This window comes from Chelonoidis abingdonii, chromosome 22 (assembly GCF_003597395.2).
Source record: "Chelonoidis abingdonii isolate Lonesome George chromosome 22, CheloAbing_2.0, whole genome shotgun sequence".
Taxonomy (NCBI): domain Eukaryota; kingdom Metazoa; phylum Chordata; order Testudines; family Testudinidae; genus Chelonoidis; species Chelonoidis abingdonii.
The window spans coordinates 32,261,283-32,286,150 of NC_133790.1; the positions used below are offsets into that span (position 1 = coordinate 32,261,283).

Below are 24,868 nucleotides of genomic sequence, written 5' to 3' on the forward strand. Positions count from 1 at the left end.
CCTCCAACTTGTTCACTTGGGATTTTACCAGACCTTTTCCCACAATGTAGCCAAGATATTTGGCCTCCGTAAACCCTACAGCGCACTTGGCAGGGTTTGCTGTAAGGCCAGCTTGCCTGAAGGTATCAAGGACTGCTTCCACCTTCTCCAGGTGAGTTTCCCAGTCCGGGGTATGAATGACCACATCGTCCAAGTAGGCAGCAGCATAAATGTTATGCAGGCGTAATAGCTTGTCCATGAGGCGCTGGAAAGTCGCTGGGCCCCATGTAGTCCAAAAGGGAGGACAGTATATTGAAAAAGATCCTCTGGTGTAGAGAATGCAGTCTTTTCCTTTGTGTCTTCCGCAAGAGGAATCTGCCAGTACCCTTTTGTCAAGTCTAGAGTAGTCAAGTACCGGGCATTCCCCAGATGGTCCACTAGCTCATCTATGCGAGGTATGGGGTACGTGTCGAACCGGGATACTTCGTTAAGTCGCCGGAAGTCGTTGCAAAACCTTGTGGTGCCATCAGGTTTGGGCACCACAATTGGGCTGGACCACTGACTGTGGGATTCTTTGATGATCGCCAACTCCAGCATTTTTTTTTACTTCTGCTTTTATTTCCTCCCTTTTGGCTGCTGGCACCCGATAGGGCCTCATTGTTATTCTGGCCCCGGGGTTCGTGACGATGTGGTGATATGTCTCGGTTGTTCGACCCGGTTTTGTTGAGAACGCATCTTGGTTTCGGAAGATCATCTCAGACACCTCATTTTTCTGATCTGGTGTTAAATCAGGAGACACTCTCACCTGTTTGGAAGGCTTGTTTTCCTGGGTTAGGTCTTTTCGGACAGTTATGCATGCCTCTTGTGCATGCCTGGGTTTCAGGAGGTTGATGTGATAAATCTGTTCTTGTTTTCGGCGTCCTGGCTGCCGCACATTGTAGGTGACTTCCCGCACGGGTTCAACCACCTCATAGGGCCCCTGCCATTGGGCCAGAAGCTTGCTTTCTGCTGTGGGTACCAATACCATCACCCAATCCCCTGGTTGGAACTGTCAGACTTTTGCCTGGTGATTATAATAGGTTCTCTGGGCCTCCTGGGCCTTTTCGAAATGTTCCTGTACAATAGTGGTGACACGGGCTATCCGGTCTCGCATCTGTATTACATGTTATATTATATTTCTCCCCTCATGGGTTCCTCTTCCCAAATCTCTTTGGCGATATCTAGTATGCCACGGAGGTGACGTCCGTATAAAAGCTCGAATGGGGAAAACCCAGGTGAGGCCTGAGGTACCTCCCGGATAGCGAACATAAGGTAGGGCAATAAAGTGTCCCAATCCTTCCCATCCCGGCTCACTACCTTCCTTATCATAGCCTTGAGGGTTCGGTTAAACCTTTCTACCAACCCATCAGTCTGCGGATGGTAAACTGAAGTGTTCAGGGTATGTATATGGAGCAGCGTACAGAGGTCCTTCATTAGTTTTGACATAAATGGGGTTCCTTGGTCTGTTAATATCTCCTTTGGTAGCCCCACTCAGGCAAAGATCCCCACCAGCTCTTTGGCTATCATTTTAGAGGCTGTGTTCCGCAGGAGGACGGCTTCTGGGTAGCGAGTAGCATAGTCCAATACAACAAGTATATATTGGTGGCCCCGAGCCTTCTTCTCCAGGGGTCCCACTAGGTCCATGGCTATTCGCTCAAAGGGGACTTCTATGATGGGAAGGGGTACTAAAGGTGCCCTCAGGTGGGGACGGGGACTGTGCAGCTGACACTCCGGGCAGGATGCACAGTACCTCCGCACTTCTTCATGTACTCCGGGCCAGAAAAAACGTCGTAGGACTCGTGCCAGGATCTTCTCTACCCCCAAGTGCCCCCCAAACAGATGACTATGAGCAAGACTTAATACAGCATTCTGGTGTTTTTGAGGTACTAAGATCTGCTGTAACTTTTGCCCCTGTACTGGTGCAACTCGATATCAGAGTTTCTTCTTCATTATGAAGTAGGGTCCTGGTCCCTGGGTTCTCTCTTCCATGAGGACCCCATCTATTTCAGTCACCTCCTTTCTAATGTTGTTGTACCTTGGGTCTTCAGCCTGGTGCCGTCCAAAATTTCCTCTTCCGGGGCTAATCTGCCCAAGATCTAGGGGCTCAGTCTCTGTTGCCTCTACTGGTTCAGAAGTGTTAGGGTGGGGGTCAGACTCAGGTGCTTCTCCCTCCTGGGTGGCCTTCTTTTCAGCTGCTCGGGTCTGCCTACCTGCGAGAGCGAACCTTTGTCTTTGGGCCAGCATTCAGGTTCCCAAGGCCTTAGCTGCCCTCCTTTCCCTTTTCGACTTTCTAACCTGTCTGGAAATGGAAAATAAATCTGGGGATATTTCGGAGAAGACTGGGGGTTGACAGTCTACTGTGGATGCCTCACTGACTTCAGGATTCCCCTCTTTCTCCAATCCTCCTACTGGAAGTAAGTCTCCAAACCCTAGGAAGTCCCTCCCTATGAGCACCAGGTATGGGAGTTTAGAGACTACATCTGCTGCTACCTCAGTAGTGTTCCCCTGAATCTCAGTTTTTACTGGGATAGTGGGGTAATAACCAACTGTCCCATGGACGCATGTTATCCCCGTAATCTTAGCCCGCAGTAGCTGACTACACTTCACAAGCTTCCCGGAGACAAGCATGATAGCACTCCCCGAATCAACCAGTGCTGTGGTCCCTACCCCATTTAGCTTTACTGGTCTGGTGTACATATGTGAGGTTAGTGAGATCCCCAGAAGGTGGATTAGGGAGCATGGGTCTGCCCAGTTCCCCAGGTTACACTGCATAGGCTCCTCAGCATTGGGACACTGTGCAGCTATATGTCCCCACTCCCCGCAAGAATAACATCTGTATGGGGCGTTAGGCATTCCCCGGTCTCTTGTTTGGGCAGTCTAATATCACAATCCTCTTCTCCCTCAGTGCTCCGACTCTTTGTGGCTTCTGGTGGGCCTTCAGCCCCTCTCTTTTTCCACCTGTGATCTCCTGGTTGCCCAGTCACCCGAGCTCTAGGGCTTGGTGCTGCTAGTTTAACCCGGGGTGCCTCTTCCTTAACTGATTGGGTCAGCTCCCTCGCTGTCCTTCACCTCTCTACCAGTGTGACAACCTCATCATAGGTGGAGGGTTCGTTCTGGCTTACCCAAGCACGAAGGTCTGGCAGTAACCCTCTCATCTATCGGTCAATGACCAGAATCTCTAGTATCTCTTTCGGACTCTGGGATTCCATTCGCAACCACTTTCATGTGAGATGGATGAGGTCATACAATTGGGACCGCGGGGTTTTGTTTTCCTGGTACCTCCACTCGTGATATCGCTGGGCACGCACTGCAATTGTTACCCCAGATCTGGCCAGGATCTCTGCTTTCAGCTGGGGGTAGTCTGCTGCAGCCTCTTCAGGCAGATTATGTAGGCCTTCTGGGCCTCCCACACAGGAATGGGGCAAGGAGGCCAGACCACTGATCTCTAGGCCAGGCCTCCCGTAGGGCTGTCCTCTCAAAGGTATGCCTCTATACATCATCCTCCTGTGTCATTTTCTGCAGCCAATGGCTGGCCCGATAAATTCTGCGTCCCATCATGGCCACTGTTCAGCTCTGTAAAGGTCTTTACCTGGTTTACCAGTTCTCGCAACGTAGCTCAGTCTTGAGCAGCCTGGTCCATCAGCAGGAGATTAGTCTCTTGGTGCAGTCACACTGCCTCCTGTTGAGCAGCTGCCCTGGACACAGGTAGCCTCCTGCTGAGTCGCCATAGCTTATATCAAGTGCCCGTACTAGGTCATCCATTGTGGTGGAAAAAATAAAAAATAAACCTCTACTTTTTTTTTAAAATCACCGTCTTTCTTCTGCTGCGCTGTGCACACCAAAATCCCACCCCTGATCCCAGTTGTTACAAAGTTCCTCCTCTACCTTGGTGAGTCCTGCGCTTATTGGCAGATTTTGCTCACCTCAGTGATCTTCCCACAGTCTGGATCAACTCCTCCTGTGTCTGATCAGGAGTTGCGAGGTTTGGGGGGAACCCGGGCCACCACCCTTTTACTCCGGGTTCCAGCCCAGGGCCCTGTGGATTGCAGCTGTCTATAGTGCCTTCTGTAACAGCTTGCATGACAGCTACAGCTCCCTGGGCTACTTCCCCAAGGCTTCCTCCAAACACTTCTTTATCCTCACCACAGGATCTTCCCTCCTGGTGTCTGATAACGCTTGTACTCCTTAGTCCTCCAGCAGCACCTCCTCTCACTCTCAGCTTCCCCCTTGTGCCTCTTGCTCCCAGCTTCTCACACACACTTCCTCTCCTCTGGCTCCTCCTCGCCTGACTGGGGTGAGTTCCTTTTTAAACCCAGGTGCCCTGATTAGCCTGCCTTGATTGGCTGCAGGTGTTCTAATCAGCCTGTCTGCCTTAATTGGTTCTAGCAGGTTCCTGACTACTCAAGTGCAGCCCCTGCTCTGGTCACTCAGGGAACAGAACACTACTCATCCAGTGACCAGTATATTTGCCCTCTGTCAGACTCCTGTACCACACTGGCCCGGGTCTGTCACAGCACCTATATAAGAAAAAGTCCCCAAAAATGGTACTGTCCCTTTGAAAACAGCACATCTGGTCACCCTAGGCAGATGGGTTAAATTTTTAACTAAGATATCTTTTCTCCCAACAGTTTGCCAGAATTTGAATTAAATAGATGTTAACAAAGGAAAGATTAACTAAAAATTCCATCTGTTCATAGTTCACTGCCATGGTATTTGTGATGTCATAACGCTACTGTTTCTTCAGTTCTCCATAGAGTCTTCTAGGAAAAATGGGATAAACAAGACCTAAATTCCTAAATGTAATAAACAACTAGAATAAAACAGTTTGGCGGGTGGGTGAGGGTGAGTCTTTTATAACTTCTTTATATATTTGAAAAGAAGAAAAACAAAGAGAGAGATACAAACTTACTTATTTTCCTTTACAAGTCATCTTTAACTTCTTAGGACTCAATCCTACAGACTCTCACTCATATGAACAATCCCACTGAAGCTAAAGACAGTACTTGTTGAAGTTGGACTTCTGCAGGTGAATAAGGTTTTGTACAGTCATGCCCGTTTTTATGCACTTAATTGTGCCTGTGTATTGCAGATACTACCTCTGAAGTTTTAGCCTCATGATAATTAAATTAATCGTATATTTTAAGTACGTCATCACCTGGCCACAGCGTGCGTGTGGGAAATTAACACATCCCCATTGTTAACATTGTTAAGCCATGTCAATCCATAGCAGTGTTATAGACTAGAGTATCAAATGAGATGTGGCTTTCTTTATGCTACTCAGGTGGGGCAAAAAGGCCAGAATCTGAACACAAATGGCCAGCAGGAAATTCTCTTGGTGGCATGAAGCGGACCCAGATGGCCCCTGTGCCGTCAGCCCTCTGTCCCACCGTAGGGGCATATCATAGATATGATCATAGCATCAGGGAAGGGTAAGTAGTGGAGTTATGCCTATTCTCCACTGCTGTAGTGTCCTTAATGGTATAACTTAAAGCAGCCATGTAGGTGCTCTAACTCTCGTCGGGGTGGGACCAGCACAGACTGGCCTTTAGAATTTGGGAGTTGTAACTAGTTTTCTGGCGCTTTCATCTCCTGGGTCAAATGCAATCTGTCAGTACACCTCTACCCCGATATAACATGGCCTGATATAACATGAATTTGGATATAACGCAGTAAAGCAGCGCTCCGGGGATGTGGGGCTGCGCACTCTGGCGGATCAAAGCAGTTTCACCTATAATGCAGTAAGATTTTTTGGCTCCCACGGACAGTTATATCGGGATAGAGGTGTATTAATTTCAAATGTGACATTATTTAAATTTTATTATGTTAAAAATAAATCACCAGCTGTAAGAATACTGTATAGCCAATCACTCTCCTACATCAGAAACTGAGACTGTTACCCTCTCTGCTGGTTGGTATTTGTAAGATGATAGTTTAATTCAGAGTGGTGTTTCTTGGTATAGCCCAGAGGTGGGCCACATCTGGGCCGCGGGACCCTCCTACCTGGCCCCTGAGCTCCTGGCCCTGGAGGCTAGCCCCCGGCCCCTCCCCCGCTTTCCCTCCTCCCCTGCAGCCTCAGCTCACTGTGCTGCTGGTCCAGTGCTCTGGATGGCGGGGCTGTGAGCTCCTGGGGTAGTGCAGCTGCAGAGCCCGGCCTGACCCGGTGCTCTGTGCTGCGCCGTGGTGTGGCTGGCTCCCACCGGGCGGTGTGGCTGCCTGTCCTGGTGCTCTGGGTGGCATGCCTGTAGCACTGCCAGCCACCGGTGTGTCGGGTTGGATCACAGAACCCCTCCTGAGAGCTGCCACACAATGTGCCAAGACTACTTCTGTTACTGACTGTTACTGAAAGCAGCTCACAGAAGTGTTTCTGTCTTTAACACTCAGATCTCCAACTCCCAGTGGGGTCTAAACCCAAATAAATCTGTTTTCCCCTGTATAGAGCTTATACAGGGTAAACTCATAAATTGTTTTGCCCTCTATAACTGATAGAGAGAGATGCACAGTTGTTTGTCCCCCAGGTATTAATACATGCTCTGAGTTAATTACTAAGTAAAAATGATTTTATTAAATACATAAAGTAGGATAAGTGGTTCGAGTAGTAACGACAGAAACAAGTAAGTCACCAAGCAAATAAAATAAAATGCGCAAATCTATGTCTAATCAAACTGAATACAGATAATCTCACCCTCAGAGATGCTTTAGTAAGTTTTTCCTCAGGGCTTGGCTACACTGGCGCTTTACAGCGCTGCAACTTTCTCGCTCAGGGGTTGTGAAAAAACACCCCCTGAGTGCTGCAAGATACAGCGCTGTAAAGTGCCAGTGTAAGCAGTGCCACAGTGTTGGGAGCGCGGCTCCCAGCGCTGCAAGCTAATCCCCATGAGGAGTGGAGTACGTGCAGCGCTGGGAGAGCTCTCTCTCAGCGCTGGCACTGCGACCATACTCGCACTTCAAAGCGCTGCCGCAGCGCACGGCTCCCACACAGCGCTTTGAAGTTCTGAGTGTAGCCAGCCCTCAGACTGGAGACTTTCCGGCTTGGGCATAATTCTTTCCCTGGTACAGCTCTTGTTCCAGCTCAGGACGTAGCTGTTCCAGCTCAGGACGTAGCAGGGGATCTTCATGATTGCTCCTCTCTTTAGCCAGTGAAGGCCAAATGGAGGGGTCTCCCAGGGGTTTAAATAGACTTTCTCTTGTGGATGGAGACCCGCTCCTTTCCCCTATGCAAAGTCCAGCTCCAAGATGGAGTTCAGGAGTCCCCTGGGCAAGTCACATGTCCATGCACGACTCACAGTTTTACAGGTAGCATCCATTGTTTACATATTACCTGAATTCCTCAAGTAGATTTCTGATGTGGATTGGTGCATTCCAAATCTGTTGTCCTTTAAGTGTTTCTGATTAGGTACTTAATTTCAACATTCTTCTCCAGGAACTGACCAAATCTTCTACTAAGTTATTTAGAAATTTAACCAGTACCAGCCAGCATTCATAACATTCATAACTTAGAATACAAAAAGATACCTGCATACAAATAGGATTATGCATTCAGTAGTCATAACCTTTACGGAAATATTTTACATGGCATATGTAGCATAAATGCATTCTAAGCATATTTCCATGAAGCCTTATGGCAGATGTTCATAGTATAATTCCTCAATCTGAACCTTAGAGTTCAAATATGAGGTACTAGCATAAATTCCTCTAAGTTATTTACCAACTTAGATCTGATAGCGCTGCCACAGCCAAAAATTCCAGTGTTTGGCTCACTCTGGTCTCCCCAAACCTTCCCTGGGGACCACAAGACTCAGATGCCCTGAGTCTCACCACAGGGAATAACCCCCCTCCCCTTGTCTTTCTCTTTACTTCCTCCCAGGCTTCCCTCCTGGATGGCCCGGGACGATCACCCTATTTCAATTCCTTGAATGCAAACCAGCGAGATCAGGTGTCTCTCCCCTACCCAGAGCTATGCAAATCAAGCTTATTAACTCTACACAAGAGTTTCCCCTCCCTTCGTTCCTTAGCCTTAACCAGAGAAAACTCAAACAGTCTTAAAAAGAAAGCTTTATATAAAAAAGAAAGAAAAAGACATAAAAATTGGTCTCTGTCATAGGTGACAATAATACAGGTCAATGGCTTACAAGAAAAATGAATAAACAACCTTATCCAAAAAGAATTACAATTTAAACTTCCAGCAACACACACATGTAATACAAAAAAACAATATAAGCCTATTGTTTTTCTACCTTTGTACTCACAACTTGGAAACAGAAGATTAGAAACCTGGAGATAGAGAGATCACTTTCAGAGCCGAGAGAGCACAGAACAGAACAAGAACAAACACCCAAACTTCCCTCGCGAGCTTTGAAAAATCCGGTTTTCCTGATTGGTCCTCTGGTCAGGTGTTTGGTTCCCTTTTAATCCTTTACAGGTAAAAGAAACATTAACCCTTAGCTATCTGTTTATGACAGAGATACCTGTTTACACTGGTGCTTCAGAGTATGCAGTAGGGGGCAGGAGCAGGGGGTTGGACAGGAGGCAGGGGAGTTCAGGTGTTAGTCAGGGTTATGGATAAGAGCTGGATAGTCAGAGGGTGGGGAACAGGGGATGAATGCAGGTAGGGGGTTTGGGTGGGGGGCAGTCAGGAAGGAAGGGGGGTTGGATGGGGCAGCAGGGGGCAGTCAGGGGACAGGGAACAGCGTGGTAGTGGATGGGGCAGGAGTCCCAGAGGGGCTGTCAGGGCGAGAAGTAGGGGGGACAGAGTCAGATAGGGGCGGGGACCGGGCCACACCTGGTTGTTTGGGGAGGCAGACCCTCCTGTAACCGGCCCTCCATACAATTTTGGAAACCAGATGTGGCCTACAGGCCAAAAAGTTTCCCCACCCCCGGTATAGCTTGTTGTTTTTTGGCCCAAGTTTCTGACTTAGGAACTGATAACATTTTAGCTGCTTATCTATGACCAGCAGCTTTACAGAGGAATGCTAATGAATCTGTCATGAAATAGTTTCCAAATACTGCCAGAAATAAACTTCTGTAATGTCTTGCTCTGTCTCCATGTTAAACCAAGTTTTGTGTAACTGAGCAACTGTAAAACTGAGCTTTGTGCAGTAAGCTTGGTTTGCGATTAAGATTAAGAGACAGTAAATTTAAGATTACTTGATAATCAGGCCGTGTTCTTTCTGCTTCATATGTCACTGCTAACCATCATCAATCATAAAGACTCTGGAATTGGAAATTAACCTGCAGTTTTGCTCAATTGTGCAAGGCATAATAAAATACAGTTTCTCTATATCCTACTTTTTTAGCCTGTTTGTTTTAATAATTGTGATTATTAGTGGCACATTTATCCTTTCTTGTATCTATCAAGATAAAACATGGATAGTGCAAGATTTTTTTTATTGCAGCTGAAAGTTAATGTGAGTCTGTGTTCTTCTCTAAAGAGTATTGACTAAATACTGTTTTAAAACTCCTTGTGCTTGATAGACTTTGCTCCTATGTGTGTGTTTTTATTTTTCAGTTCTCTCCTCCAAGCACCTCAGATCTAAAATTAGATATCTCTGGTTTTTGTGTACTGGAAGTATTATTTTCTTTTTTTAGTCTTTCCTGTTATAAAGCACTAACTAATTTAGACAATGCATATGTAAGAAAATAGAGATTTTTAACTAGAATCTGATTGAGGGGTATATCTCCATTGATAGATGTCACATTGGTAGACTATTACCATTGGTAGAATGGTATTTCTGTTTAATTTAGATTTTCCTGGCTCATATGCCTCTGGCATCCCATTAGGGTGGTTTAAAAGTTATTGTAAAGAACAACACAAGTAGTTTATTGGGTGTATGGAAGTGGTATTCCATCTGTTTGGTTACTTGCATACTTCTAGAAATGACTGGTTTCAGACAGGAGTTTTAATTTTGGGGTTCTGATATTCAATTTAGCATACAGTTTTTTAGCCTCGTGATTTCAGTTGTCAAAGTAATCATACAAATGTGATGAAAGATGCGTGTGGATCCTAGGTGAAGTCATTGCATAGGAACGAGGCAAATTAGAGATTTCACTCCTACAGAGGCTGGGCTTTTGCATAGTTGGGGCAAAAATATTTTACATTAATACTTTCAAAGGTATCTGTTTGCATAATTTTAGGTAACTTAAAAAAATTGGGATTAGGAAGACATTTTTTATATGGAGATAATTGTCCACTTGGGTTTTTTTACACTCTCTGTAATGCATCTGGTACTAGGGATGATCAAAGAGAAGATAACAGATTAGATGGCCACTGATCTGATGCAGTACGTCTGCTCCCATTAATGGTTTTGTTTTTTCAATTGGACTTTTTTGGGGGAGGGGAGGGGGTAAAAAGCCAAATCTATTGCATGTCTGGTGTAGATACTAGCTTTCTCAAAGTTTGTTGTTGAATAATATTTTCTAATACTTCCCTGTTGGGAAGAGGGTTGAAAAACCGTTGCGATACTTTATGGGCAACTTTTCTGACCCATTCCCTTCCAAGAGTCATACCTTAGCTGGAACCCTGTGTGCTTCATAAATCTGTATGACCCCTTCAAAGTCTGTTGCTTTCACCAATAGAAGTTGGTCCAGTAAAAGATATTTCCTCACCCACCTTTAGGTATATTGAGATGTGGCTAATTATGAGGTCTCATGCAGTAGCCAGCAGTTGTTGACGTTTCATTTTTAAACTGGGAAGAGTTGTGTGGCAATTGAGTTTAATATCCTGTTTTTGAAAAGAAAGAAATGCTTTTCTGATTGAAGACTTTTAAAGTACAGTCTTTGATTTTGCAGCTTTCAGTGTGAAGTGTCAGAAAAGCAACATCTGAAACTTGCTGGGACAAAGAAGACTCATTTGTTACCTATCACTATTTGGTAAGTTTATAGATTTTATCTAGACAAGTTTTGCTGCTGGTTTCCAGAGCTATGATTGATTAGTCTGTTCATGAAATAAGAGGCAAACTAAGGTCAACGCCCTCTCAAAAATACTTTCAAGTCGTCTCTACCCTCATGGTGGAGGGTAAAAGATTTATCCTCTGCCCAATGTCAGCTGTCTCACCTGCCTCTGAGGTCATGTCTACACTACCACTTATGTCGACAAAATGTATGTCACTCGTCGGCATGGAAAACGCCCCCATCCCCCTGAGTGACATAAGTTACGGTGGCATAAGGGGTAGTGTGCACAGCGCTATGTTGGCAGGAGAGGTTTTCATTGATAGAGCTGTGCCATTGTAAGCTTGCTAGTGCAGACATGGCATTAGATAAAAAAACCCAAACCATCTCCTGGAGTGCTTAATGCCCCCATCTTGCCACTTTTTTTATCAAAACCTTCCATTTCCTACCTGCAACTTCTACAGTGCACTTAAGGGTTGTTAGAACAAAAATCTGTATCACACTGGATATTTTGGGGGCAGTACAAAATCTATGTTAATACCAAAATAATGAAATTCAGGTGCTGGGAAAGGAAGGAAGGGAAAGAGTATTAAATACTGGGGTCTCTCTCTCTTTCTCTTTCCCTTTTTCTTTCTCTCCTACTTTACTTTATTCTCAGCACTAAGCAGATATCTTTACATATCTTTAAATGTGAGATTATAAACTTTACTAGGTATCTTGCTCTTTCAGCCAGGACATGTGGATGGAGAGAGTAACAGGAGAAATATAAACACCTTAGTTCGTCAGAAATTAACAGAAGTAGAGCGACAGTAGAAAGAATAGCCCCATACTTTGAAAACTTTATAGCAGAACTGATGAGCCACAGAATGAAGTTTTATTTTTAAGAACAAAGATTACTAGCAACCAGCTGACTAGGAATAGAGATTTGAACTTGAGAGTCAGGTTTTCTTGAACAGTCAGGACTTAAACTGTATTTGAGAATTTTCATCTGATTTGGAGAAAATGTTATTAATCCACAGTAAACCACTGGAGATTTGCTGGATGTAGTTAAAACAGATTGGAACTTTTACTCCATTAAACTACTAATCAGGGAAGATTAACTCCGGTCCTATGTGAGAGATGGTCTTGAGAATGGATTTCTTTGGACAGTTTGTGCTAATCTCATTTTGCACTGAATTGCCTTGGAATGTGGTATGATGTGTGGATTGACATCAGTGAAATCCAACAAAGCTGTCTGTTAAGAAAAAACTAAAGTTCACAGAAACAAGGTTTCATTTTCAGAGTATTGCTGATAATTTTTACAGCCAAATCTTTTTCAGCTATTTATTTTACAGTTCAGGATCCTACTTCTAGTCTACAAGAAATATGTTGCTTGTTTCCAGGCATATGACACCTTATTTGAAAACCTGCTCACTCTTTAATTCAGCTGAGCTTTAGCAGTGAGAACTGCTAAATCAATTCTGATCATAGTGATTTTCTGATCATAGTGATTGAACACCGAAATGGGTTTCTGTAGCCCAGATCTGTAAACAAGTTGTGTTCAGATTTTTCAGCCAAGTTTTTTCTGGTGATTCACCTAATGTGAAGGCGTTCCCAGAGGGTTTAATGCTCGCATATTTGTTTCCCTCTTTGTCTTTTGGGGACTGTCGCAGGGCAGATGTGCCCCATCTTCTTTTGGGATAGGGTAAGAGTTGTTGTTGCCCCGCAGCTAAGTCTGCGTGATCACTCTGGGTCTTGGGGTAGTGTGACCTAACGACCAAAGTGAATATGGTTGCCCTCTTCTTCTGGGCAGTGTGGCCCAATGGCCAAAGTCTAGATGGTTGCCGTGAGGTGTGGGCTGCGTGGCCAAGTGGCCAGAGTCTATATATAAGGCTACAGTTTAGTCACGGGTGTTTTAGTAAAAGTCCTGGACAGGTCACGGGCAATAAACACAAGTTCACAGAGCCATCCTTTGCTGGTAGCTCCCATAGGATGAGTCAGAACTATCCTGCTCTCTCTGGGACACTCACGGATTGGCAAGAACTAGGCAAAGGAACGCCAGACCTACTCTCCTGCAGTGCAGCTGGTGGCCTTCAGGGAAGCTGATAAGCAGCTGCAGCAGGACAGGAACAGTCTCCAGTGCTTTCAACTCACATGCACCAGAGCTGCTGCTGGGGTTATATGGGAAGCAGTGAGAGGCAGTTAAGGAGATAGTGCCACCATCCTCTCCATAGAGGCTGATTCAAACACCATAGTTCAAAAATCACAGGACACAGCTCAGTTGCTTTCAAATACATATTTTTCCTCTGAACTTCTTCTGGGTAACAATTTAGAATTGCGAGGGCCACATGTAGGACACCACTACTGTTGACTACATGATGACTAATTGCTTTCTGAGAAGAGATAACTGGCTCTGTGGATGAGGAGAAAGCACTGGACATGTTGTTCCTTGTCTTTAGCAAAGCTTTTGATACAGCCTCCCACAGTATTCTTGCCAGCAAGTTAAAAATGAATGGACTATAAGGTGGATAGAAAGCTGGCTAGATCATTGGGCTCAGTGGATAGTGATCAATGCCTCCATGTCTAGTTGGCAGCCGGTATCAAGTGGAGTGCCCCAAGGGTCGGTCCTGGGGCTGATTTTGTTCGATATCTTCATTAATGATCTGGAGGATAGCATGGATTGCACCCTCAGCAAATTTGCAGATGACACTAAACTGGTAGGAGTGGTAGATACGCCAGAGGGTAGGGATAGGATACAAAGTAAGCTAGACAAATTAGAGGATCGGGCCAAAAGAAATCTGATGAGGTTCAGCAAAGACAAGTGCAGAGTCCTGCACTTAGGATGGAAGAATTTCATGCACTGCTACAAACTGAGGACCGAGTGGTTAGGCAGCAGTTCTGCAGAAAAGGACCTAGGGATTACAGTGGATGAGAAGCTGGATATAAGTCAACAGTGAGCCCTTGTTGCCAAGAAGGCTAATGGCATTTTGGGCTGTATCAATAGGAGCATTGCCAGCAGATCAAGGGACGTGATCATTCCCCTGTATTTGACATTGGTGAGGCCTCAGGTGAAGTACTGTGTCCACTTTTGGGCCCCACACTACAAGGATGTGGAAAAATTGGAAAGAGTCCAGCGAAGGGCAACAAAAATGATTAGGCGGCTGGAGCACATGACTTATGAGGAGAGACTGAGGGAACTGGGATTGTTTAGTCTGTAGAAGAGAAATGAGGTCTGTGGGTTTGATAGCTGCTTTCAACTACCTGAAAGGGGGTTCCAAAGAGGATGGATCTAGACTGTTCTCATTGGTAGCAGATGAGAGAACAAGGAGTAATGGTCTCAAGTTGCAGTGGGGGAGGTTTCGGTTGGATATTAGGAAACTGTTTCACTAGGAAGGTGGTGAATCACTGGAATGGGTTACCTAGGGAGGTGGTGGAACCTCCTTCCTTAGAGGTTTTTAAGGTCAGGCTTGAGAAAGCGCTGGCTGGGATGATTTAGTTGGGGATTGGTCCTGCTTTGAGCAGGGGGTTGGACTAGATGGCCTCCTGAGGTTCCTTCCAAGCCTGATATTCTGTTATTCTATACCAAGGCTCAACAGCCCTCTAGGTGTACAATTTTGGAAGACCATCTTAGATTAGCCAAGAGGATCAGCATCCCTTCCACTTAATACAACGGTTAAAGGAAATCTCAAAAGAAGAGTAAATTCCTTAGCCAGCGACAATTCTTTAAGGGAATAAAACAAGCACACTGTTTTTGAAGTAAATAAATATACAAGATCAAGACAGGACCACTACAGAAATGTTAACCATTCATTAATACATTAACAAATCTACTCTTACAGCGCCTGTGTGAGGAAAGTAAATATTAGCTCTGTTTAAGATTTTCAGAGTGCTGAGCATGGGCTAAGCTCTACTCCCATTGAAATATTTGGGGGTTTTACTATTGGCTTTAATGGTAGCAGGGTTAGAGCAGTGCTGAGTGCTTTTGAAAATTCACTCAGAGAGCTGAAGTGCCTGCTCTAGAGGCCTCGAGGTGTAATGGACTAGGCATGGGTCTGTAGATGTACACTCTTCGGGGCAGGGATCATCTTTGTGTTCTCTGGACAGTGCCTACGACAATGGGGGCCGGGGTGCCCTTTGAGCAAGTCACTTAACATGTATGAGCCTCCTTTTCCTCATATGTAAGATAGAGGTAATGCTGTTTACCTGTTCCTTAGGATTGTTGGGCTTGGCTACACTTGCAGGTGTGCAGCGCTGGGAGTTACAGCTGTCTTCGTACAGCTGTCTAGGGAAAGTGCTGGAGTGTGGTCACACTGACAGCTACCAGCGCTGCAGTGTAGCCACATTTGCAGCAGTGTTGGGAGTGTTGGTGCCTTGTGGGCAGCTATCCCACAGAGCACCTCGTCCCATTTTGGCGCTGTGGGTTGTGGGAAGGGGACGGAAGGGTGCGGGTCATTCCGCTTCCTGTCCCAACGCCCCATGGTGCCATTTTGAGTCTGCAGCGCGGTTTCTGTAAGAAGTGGATCCCGAGCTGCTGAGGACTTTGCTGATGAATGTCGCCAGCACATCACGTTTGGCAGTTGAGCTATTCCTTCAGCTCCAAAGTGACAGTGACAGTGAGGAGTCAGACAACGATGATATAGATTTGCCTGACGCATATGACACTAAATTGCTTATGGCAGTAACGGATGTGCTCAGCACCGTGGAATGCCGCCTTTGGGCTCGGGAAACAAGCGCTGAGTGGTGGGATCACATCGTCATGGAAGTCTGGGATGACGAGCAGTGGCTGCAGAACTTTTGGATGAGAAAAGCCACTTTCATGGGACTGTGTGCTGAGCTCACCCCCACCCTGAGGGACAAGGACACGAGATTGAGAGCTGCCCTCATGGTGGAGAACCGGGTGGCTATTGCAGTCTGGAAGCTGGCAACTCCAGACAGCTACCAATCGGGCTGGAACCAGTTTGGAGTGGGAAAGTCGACAGTTGGAATCGTGTTGATGCAAGTTTGCAGGGCCATTAATTGCATCCTGCTAAGAAGAACCGTGACTCTGGGGAACTTGCAGGACATTGTGGTTGGCTTTGCACAAATGGGTTTCCCTAACTGTGGAGGGCTGATAGATGGGACGCATATTCCTATTCTGGCACCACCCCACCTAGCATCCAAGTACGTTAATCGGAAGTGGTATTTCTCTATGGTTCTCCAGGCGCTTGTGGATCACCGTGGGCGTTTCATTGACATTAACACAGGCTGGCCTGGAAAGGTGCATGATGCACACATCTTTCGGAACACTGGCCTGTTCAGGAAGCTGCAGGCAGGGACTTTTTCCCAGACTGGAAGATCACAGTAGGGGACGTTGAAATGCCCATTGTGATCCTTGGAAACCCCGCTTACCCGTTAATGACTTGGCTCATGAAACCGTATTTAGGGAAGCTTGACAGGAGCGAGGACTAGTTCAACTACAGGCTGAGCCGGTGCCGAATGACTGTGGAGTGTGCTTTTGGCCATTTAAAAAGGTGCTGGCGATCTCTGTATGGGATGCTAGACTTGGGGGAAAGCAGCATCCCTGTGGTTATATCCGCATGCTGTACCCTCCATAATATTAATGAAGGGAAGGGTGAAAGATTAAGACAGGCATGGACCTCCGAGTTTCAACGCCTGGAGGCTGAATTTGCACAGCCAGAGAGCAGGGCTACTGGAGAGGCCTACCACAGGGCTTCAAGGATTAGGGTTGCCTTTAGGGAGGAATTTGAGGCTGAAAACCAACAGTAATGTTTGGTGCCTTGCACGGGAGTGAAGTGCAGTGGTTACAATGTTAGTAGGAATCTGTCTTTCCCAAGCTGATTTGCAGTGCCTGTTTCTTTCCTGGGCTAAGGTATCTTTGACTTTCTGCAATAATAAAGACTGTTTTCAAAGCAAGAATTCATTTATTGAAAAGAAAATAACTTTATTGACAGACACACAACATTCTGGGAACCTAAAAGGGCAGGGGTGTGTGGTGGGGAACTGTACAGTCACAGGTTTGCATATGTCCTGTCTGGAGTGCTGTGCAATGACTGCTGCTCTTCAGGATGCCTGTACTGCATGGTGATGGGGGTTGAGTGGAGAAGGTAAGGGTCGTAGTTCTCAGGGCTGGTTGGTGAACGTACAGGTGTTGGAGGCAGCTGGTGGTGGGGTAAGAACCTGTATGCTGGGGAAGGGGGTTTGGAGCTGACATTGGGGCACAAGGGAAAGAACTTTGGGACGAGGTGGAGGCCGGCATGGTAGTGCTCTGCCTGCATGGCTATGAGCGCCTGGATAGAGTCCGCTTGGTGCGCCAGGATGCTCATCAGCTGCTTTGTGCTTTTCTTCCTGGCCACTGCGTTTTTCTGGCGGATCCTGCTTTCCCTTTCCCTCCAGTCCTGCACTTTTTGATTCTCTGTGGCAGAGTGATCCATAAGTGCTTGCAGCAGGTCTTCTTTGCTTGTTCGCGGCTTCTTCCAGAGCTTTTGGAGTCTTTGAGCTGTTGATAACGCGGGCAGCCGAGAACTCAGGGTTGCTTGTGGAAAGGCAAAAAAGGCAACACTTAACAGAGGCAGCATTGGGAATAACTGTCTGAGATAAACACACAGTGAAGGAGTTTACTGTCTTCACTTTAGTATAATTTTCCCATACCAAAGAGAGTGCACATAACCCACACGACCCCCGAAATGGTGAGTAAGGGGGACTGATTGCTTCAGGGCTGTACTGGGGTTTCTTTGCGTTGGGGAAAGCAAACAGCTGCAGGGGGCATCTACACTGAACACTCTCCCAACATTTTCCACAGGAGTTGATCCTGGAAGATATCTTGGTGCTGCGGGTCACCTGGGAAGGGGGAATGATTGCTTCAGGACTGTACTGGGGTTTCTGTGCATTGGGGAAAGCAAACAGCTGCGGGGGGACCTACGCTGAACACTCTCCCAACATTTTCCACAGGAGTTGATCCTGGAAGATCTCTTGCTGCTGTGGGTCACCTGGGAAGAGCGGGAGAGTCTTCTACAGCAATGCAAATTCCGCCCTGGCCCCTGTACAGCTTGCCTGTGTGCAGCAATGGTCCCCTCACCCCTCGCGGCACAATGGCGTGGACGGGTTAGCTTGACTTGGACAAGGACCACAGTGGCTCTCCCTATAAACTTGCGCAAGCGTGTTGCCCACGCTCTGGCTGAAACTTTTGAAGAGATTACCGAGGCCGATTACTGTGATGTGATAGACCACATCAATGGGCTATTCCACATCTAGGCATGCATGCATGCAGCCCTAACCTCCCTCCTCTCCCGAACATTTCCATCCTGAAAATAAAAAGCCGCTTACCGGGAACCCTCCTCTGCTGTCCTTCACCAAGTACCGGTGCTGCGACGGCTACTTCCTCCTGGCTTGAGAGAGCTCTGGCTGCATGCTCCGGGACTCCGGGGGTCTCCCACCCCAGTACCTCACTTCGTTTCCTCCCCCCCCCCAGCCCACCAGTGCTGCAACCTCCCATGGAACCAAGCCTTGTGAAGTGTAACTAACAGCTCAGTTTCTATAAATGCAAAGTGTTAAGGCCAGTTAGTGGCATGGTGGAGTACAGTTCGCTACTGCCTCTAAATAGCGATTCTTCTTCAAATGGGAGGTCAGCATCTGAGAGGGTTTGTAACAGGTATCAAGGCTCACAACGACCCTGGTGATTTCACATTACAAAATGGAAGAGCGGTCCAGGTACAGGTGAAGGAGGAGGAAGAATTTGATAGGAGAAGATTGAGAACCATCTTCAAGTTTCAAACTTTTCCTGCGACTATGGAAGAAAATTGTTGATGCTGTCATGGTCATATCCCACTCTGAACCTTACGTTAAAAGATGGGTACCAGCATGATCCTTAAGCTCAATTACCGTGCTAGAACCTGTAGCGCTGCCATAACCAGAATCCAGTGCCTGGTACACTCTGGTCCCCCAAAACCTTGCTCGGGGAACCCCAAGACCCAGATCCTCTGGATCTTACTACAAGGAAAGTAAACCTTTCCCCCACTGTTCCTCTCCCAGACTTCCCCTTCCCTGGTTACCTGAAGATCACTGTGATTCAAACTCTGAATCACAAAACAGGAGAAAATTCACCTTCCCCTCTCCTTCTCTTTTCCCCTCCCAGACGCTCCCTGAGGAGAGAAAGTAATCTGGCAGAAGAGAAATTTGCCTTTCTCTCCCTTCCTCCTTTTCTCCCCACAATTCCATGTGAATCCGCCCGCCCTGGGTGGCTCCCAGAATAAAAAAACATCAGTGTTCTTAACAAGAACGTTTTTATTAAGAGAGAAACAGTAAAAATTTCTTTTGTATATATAAATGAATAGGTACGGTTTTTTAGCTATAGGCACTGGGAAACCTCCAGCTAAGTATTCAATACAATTAAAATCATTTCAGCAAATCAAATTTGAATCCTTTCAGCCAAACACATTAAACTCCTTCCAGCCAACTGCACATTTGGCAAATAGAAAACAAACATAAGCTAACTCGCTTTATCTATCTAGTACTCACTATTTTTATTTTAAGAACCTGTATCGAGGAGATTGGAGAGATACTGGTCCGTTTCAGTCCCTCTGACGCCCCGAGTGAACACAACCAAAAACTAACAGCACACACAGAAACTTCCCTCCCTCAAGATTTGAAAGTATCCTGTCCCCTGATTGGTTCTCTGATCAGGTGACAGCCAGGCTTACTGAACTTGTTAACCCTTTACAGTCAAAAAAGTTATAAAGTACTTCTGTTCTATTAACTTTTCTTATCTGTTTATGACAGATGCCCATGACCCAACAGAGCTGGGGATGAGGGGCTTGGGGTGTAGGAATGGGCTCTGGGTTGGGGAAGAGGGCTCAGGGCTGGGCAGGGGATTGGAGTGTGAGCTTACCTCAGGCGGCTCCTGGTCAGTGGTGGGGCTAAGGCAGACTGTGCCCAAGCAGCCAGCAGCAGGTCCGGCTCCTAGGCAGAGGCATTGCAAGCAGCTCTGTATGCACTCTTCTGCAGGCACTGCCCCCACCCAGCTCCCACTGGCCGGGGTTATTTGGGGACCACTTCTCTAAGGCCATTTCTACACTTAACAAGCTTACAGTGGCATAGCTGTACCAATGTAGCTGTGCTGCTGCAAGAGCGCGTGTGACAAGGTTGGGACTCACCACCGCAGTGCCTCCTACTGGTTACCTCTGGGAATTAGCTCATTCCAGTGGAGCACCCTCTCCTGGTGGTGTCCTGCACATTGTCTCGCCCTTGGTTGCCGTCTGAGCCCGCTTCGCTCCCCAGCTCGTGGCGTCCTCTTCCGGACCACTGCCATCCAGCCCCTTAGTCCATCCACACCCCCTTCCTGGGGACTGGGGTGGGGGAACAGCAGTCTCTCTATGCCCCAGCCACCATGTCCAACCACACCCCCAAAGTCTAATCCCTCATGTCAGGGATCTGGCGTAGTCTGTGATGGCTGCTCCCCCTGACCGATGGCTGGGTGTACTGCAAGGGGGGAAGGAGGGACCCAGGCCCACCCTCTACTGTGTGTCCCAGCCCAGGGATCCTCCGGCGGCAGCCTCGCTGTCCTCCCTCTCTCCCCTTGTCTGTCCACTTCCCTTGACCTCTTCCCCTATGGCCCCTTGCACCCGCTAGGCCCTTCCCTTCAGGGCCTGCAGCCTGGCAGACTGTGTGCTAGAGCTCCCTTCTGCTCCCTGAGCCTGGCCAGCACTGCACTGTCTGCGGTGCTAGTCTCCCAGCTCTGGAGATTGACCTTCTCCTGTCAAAGGTCTGGGACAGACTGACTTTCCTCTCCATGAGCAGCCTTTTTATAGGGCTGAGCCTGGCCCTGAGATTGGCTGTCTCATTGGCCCTGATTGAATTTGGAGGCCAAGGTGGGTGAGCGACTGTGGAGGTGGACAGGACTGCTCCGGTGTCTCTCCCTGCGAAGGAGGGCGCTGGTGCTGAACCAGCTAGTCCTGTCCATGCTCTGACACTGTCTCAACACCCTGAGCCCGGCCCCAGGGATCCTGGCCAGGCTCCAGAGGATGTCCCTGGAGTTCTTCTGGCTGGGTCTGCACTGGGTCCCTGCAGGAGTTTTGAGTCTTATTCTTGAGGAGGGAGGGCAGGAACTGGTCTGCCTTCGCCTCCAAGGCCATGTCTTCCGCCTCCAGGCCATGCAGAGACTCCTTTACGGTGCGTGTAGTCCAGTGTGGAGCATGTTGGCGCATACCTTCCTCTGCCGTCTCCGAGGGCTCCGATATGACCGGCAGCTCTTTTTTCCCCACGTGAGGGGTCTTCCGCGATACCTCTCAGAGCTGCCGATCTTCTACCAGGACCTCCTCCAGACCTGGAAGCTCTTTTCGGCGACCAGGTCTTTTGTGGCCACTGAGGTGGCGGACCTCCTCGCGGAGCCCCTGCTACACAACCCCTATCTGTGTGTGCAGGTGGCGGAGTGTCCCTTGGTGTGCCGGAGGTTGGTCCTGGCAGAAACCACTAGGGTCAGAGACCTCCTGGACTACGACAGCGGGGACTGGATGGATCCCCATATGCTCGGTCGGCGCATGGGGCTCTCCACCCTTCCGACCCCCCTGTGCATGCTCCAGGAGGTGAAGGCCACCGTGTCACCTGTTTCTCTTGTCTTCCTGCAACGGACCCTGCAAGAGGGTGCTCTCCGCTCGCCCTTCACACCAGGCCCTCCGGACATTTTTATTCGGCCCCTGTTCCGCGAGCCCCCCGGCCTCCCCGTTCCCAGACTTTGAGCCAGCTGCACACCCTGCAACCGGTCTGGTTCCAAACCGTGCCTAGAGACCAACTGTACACACTCGTGCTCCACACACTGCATTTCGTCACCCTCGTGTGTGTCCCTCCCCCTGCCCCGAACACCAAATGGCGGGACTATCTTCCGCCTAAAGAGGGTGAGAAGCCCCGGTGGGCTAGCCTTCATTCCACCTTGTCTCCACGGCCCACTAGGGACATCGGTTGGCGGCTCCTTCACGGAGCCATGAGCATGGGCGTGTACCTGTGCCCAAGGCCTTCCCCTTTTGCGGCATGAGGGAGAACCTGGCTCACGCCTATCTTGAATGCGCCAGGTTGCAGCCCCTCTTCCGGCTCTTTCAGAACCTCTTGTTGCGGTTCTGGCTGCACTTTTCCCCACACCTGTTCCTTTCTGCACAAACCATCCATGGCCCCATGAAGTTGTGAGACCTCCTGGTCAACCTCCTCCTGGCCCTGGCCAAACTCTCCATCTACACTACCAGGAGGAATATGCTGGACGAGTGGGTGCACTGCAACCGTGGAGCCTATTTCCTTTCCTCCCTAGTTTCACGCATCTGGGCAGAGTTCCACTGGGCAGCGTCCGCTGGCTCCTTTGACACCTTTGAGGAGCAGTGGACACTGTCGTGGGTACTCTGCTCGGTGTCCCCATCCAGTATCCTCATTTTGAACCTATGACCTTCACCTCAATCCTTGTTTTTTTTATTTGTTGTCCCCTGTGTTCATTTGGTCCCTGGGTCCAGTGGTCCCTCTCACTAGGCTGGGGGAGGGGCCTTTAGAAGTGGGCAGGCTTGTGCCCACCCAATCCCCAGGTTTCCAGTAAGACTACAGCGCTCCTGTAGCTGCATTATATTGACGGGAATCAGAGAATATCAGGGTTGGAAGGGACCTCAGGAGATCATCTAGGCCAACCGCCACTTAAATCATCCAACAGATTTTTGTCCCATATTCCTAAATGGCCCCCTCAAGGATTGAACTCACAACCCTGGGTTTAGTAGGCAACTGCTCAAACCGCTGAGCTATTTAAGGTCTCCCATTGACATAATAAAACAAGCTCAGTGAGTGGTGGTAGGTATGTCCATGGAAGAGCATCTCCCATTGACATAGTGCTGTACACATAAGTGCTTATGCCAGCAAAATTTACGTTGTCCGGGGTGGTTTTTTTCACACCCCTAAGCAACAAAATTTTGCCGACATAAGTGCCAGTGTAGACATGGCCTAAGTACCTTTCCCAAACCTGAGGAAGAGCTCTGTGTAGCTAAAAAGCTTCTCTCTCTCACTGACACAATTTGATCCAATAAAAGATATTACTTCACCCACAGGGATGTAATAATGGTAGTTGTTTTGTAGCCTATAGCGATTGCTAAATTCAACTAGTATAATTGCTACAGTCAGGCTGTGAGGGAATTTGCTTTTAATAATAGCTGAAGTAATTTCAGACTAATAGCTCACTCTGGATTTTAGGACCATAGTAGTTAAGAGATGAAAAAGAGTTATTAGATCACATTTTTCTTCATGTAAATCATTTAATTGGGTAGGATTTTAAAAATAAATAGGTACTACTGATATAGAGTGCAAGAGTACAATTTTGTTACATGATGTTGCCAAGAATTTTAGACCACATTAGCAAAATGCGTTGTTGATGAAATTCAGCATGCTTTATTCTTTGCTTTCAGTAAAGCTCTTATCTTTCTTATCTACTAGCTGGGCTTCAGGAGGGGGGACATAGAAATGTGTAAACCTGACCACTGAATGATTTTGTTCAACATTTTTATTAATGATCTGGATGAGGGGATGAGTTGCACCCTCAGCAGATTTGCAGATGACACCAAGCTGGGGGGAGAGGTAGATACACTGGAGGGTAGGGATAGGGTCCAGAGTGACCTAGACAAATTGGAGGATTGGGCCAAAAGAAATCTGATGAGGTTCAACGAGGACAAGTGCAAGTCCTACACTTAGGAAGAAAGAATCCCATGCACCACTGCAGGCTGGGGACCGACTGGCTAAGCAGCAGTTCTGCAGAAAAGGACCTGGGGATTACAGTGGATGAGAAGCTGGATATGAGTCAGCAGTGTGCCCTCGTTGCCAAGAAGTCCAACGGCATATTGGGCTTTATTAGTAGGAGCACTGCCAGCGGATCAAGGGAAATGATTATTCCTCTCTATTCGACGACACCGGTGAGGCCACACCTGGAGTATTGTGTCCGGTTCTTGGTCAAGGTCCAGACTCCAGAGAAACATTTTCACACCGCAGTAACAATAATGATAACAATAAGTGAATAAAAAGATTTTGCAGTCCATTCAAAAGCATCTGGCTATCCAGATTTGTACCCTGGTCTGCTTATTGAATACCTCTGGTGATGCAGAGGTGGTTGAACAAGCAAGTCATTATTTAGCTAAGTGGTATTTTAGATTCAATTGAATAAGATTTTCACTTTTTGGATCTTTTATCCTTGATTTTATGTATTTAGTTAATTGTTAACGGCATAGAACTATTGGGATAGGCACTTACTAAATAAATAAAAAATAAAGAAATAAAGGTTTTATCTCCACCTGTACTCCAAAAATGGATCTGTTGTCCAGGACCTGGAAAGATCTTGATAAAGTGGATGCTGCCAAGAAAGGCATAACAAGAACCAGTGTCTGGAATGTGAAGACAGACAAATTCAAATAAGAAATAAGGCACAATTTTTTTTAACAGTGAAGCTATTGGAAACTACCAAGGGAAGTGGTGGATTCTCCATCTCTTGATGTCTTCAGATGATCACTGGATGCCTTTCTGAAGAAGATGTGCTTTAGTTAAACACAAGTTATTAGGTTCAATACAGGCGTAACTGTGTGACATTTAAAATCTGTAATATACAAGAGGTCAGACTAGATCAGGGGTAGGCAACCTATGGCATGTGTGCCAAAGGCAGCACACAAGCTGATTTTCAGTGGCACTCACACTGCCCGGGTCCTGGCCACTGGTCAGGGGAACTCTGCATTTTAATTTAATTTTAAATGAAGTTTCTTAAACATTTTAAAAACCTTATTTACTTTACATACAACAATAGTTTCTTTTTATATTATAGACTTATAGAAAGAGACCTTCTAAAAACGTTAAAATGTATGACCGGCATGCGAAGCCTTAAATTAGAGTGAATAAATGAAGACTCGGCACACCACTTCTGAAAGGTTGCCGACCCCTGGTTTAGTTTATCAGTTTGTTCCAAAACCTTCTCTAATGACATCTTAGTCTGGGA

The 24,868-nt window shown here is 47.2% G+C and overlaps 1 protein-coding gene across 4 annotated transcripts in view; it reads left to right on the forward strand.

Annotated features, from left to right (window-relative positions):
* MTMR3 (myotubularin related protein 3) overlaps positions 1–24,868 on the forward strand; it is a 157,731-nt gene that overhangs the window by 5,645 nt on the left and 127,218 nt on the right. For 3 of the 4 annotated variants that reach the window (XM_075059915.1, XM_075059916.1, XM_075059917.1), the window contains exon 2: positions 10,804–10,884. The gene's annotated coding sequence lies outside the window, so the exon portion shown is untranslated. Of the gene's footprint in view, positions 1–4,918; positions 5,045–10,803; positions 10,885–24,868 lie in introns of those variants that run through there. The other variant, XM_075059914.1, reaches the window with a different exon arrangement.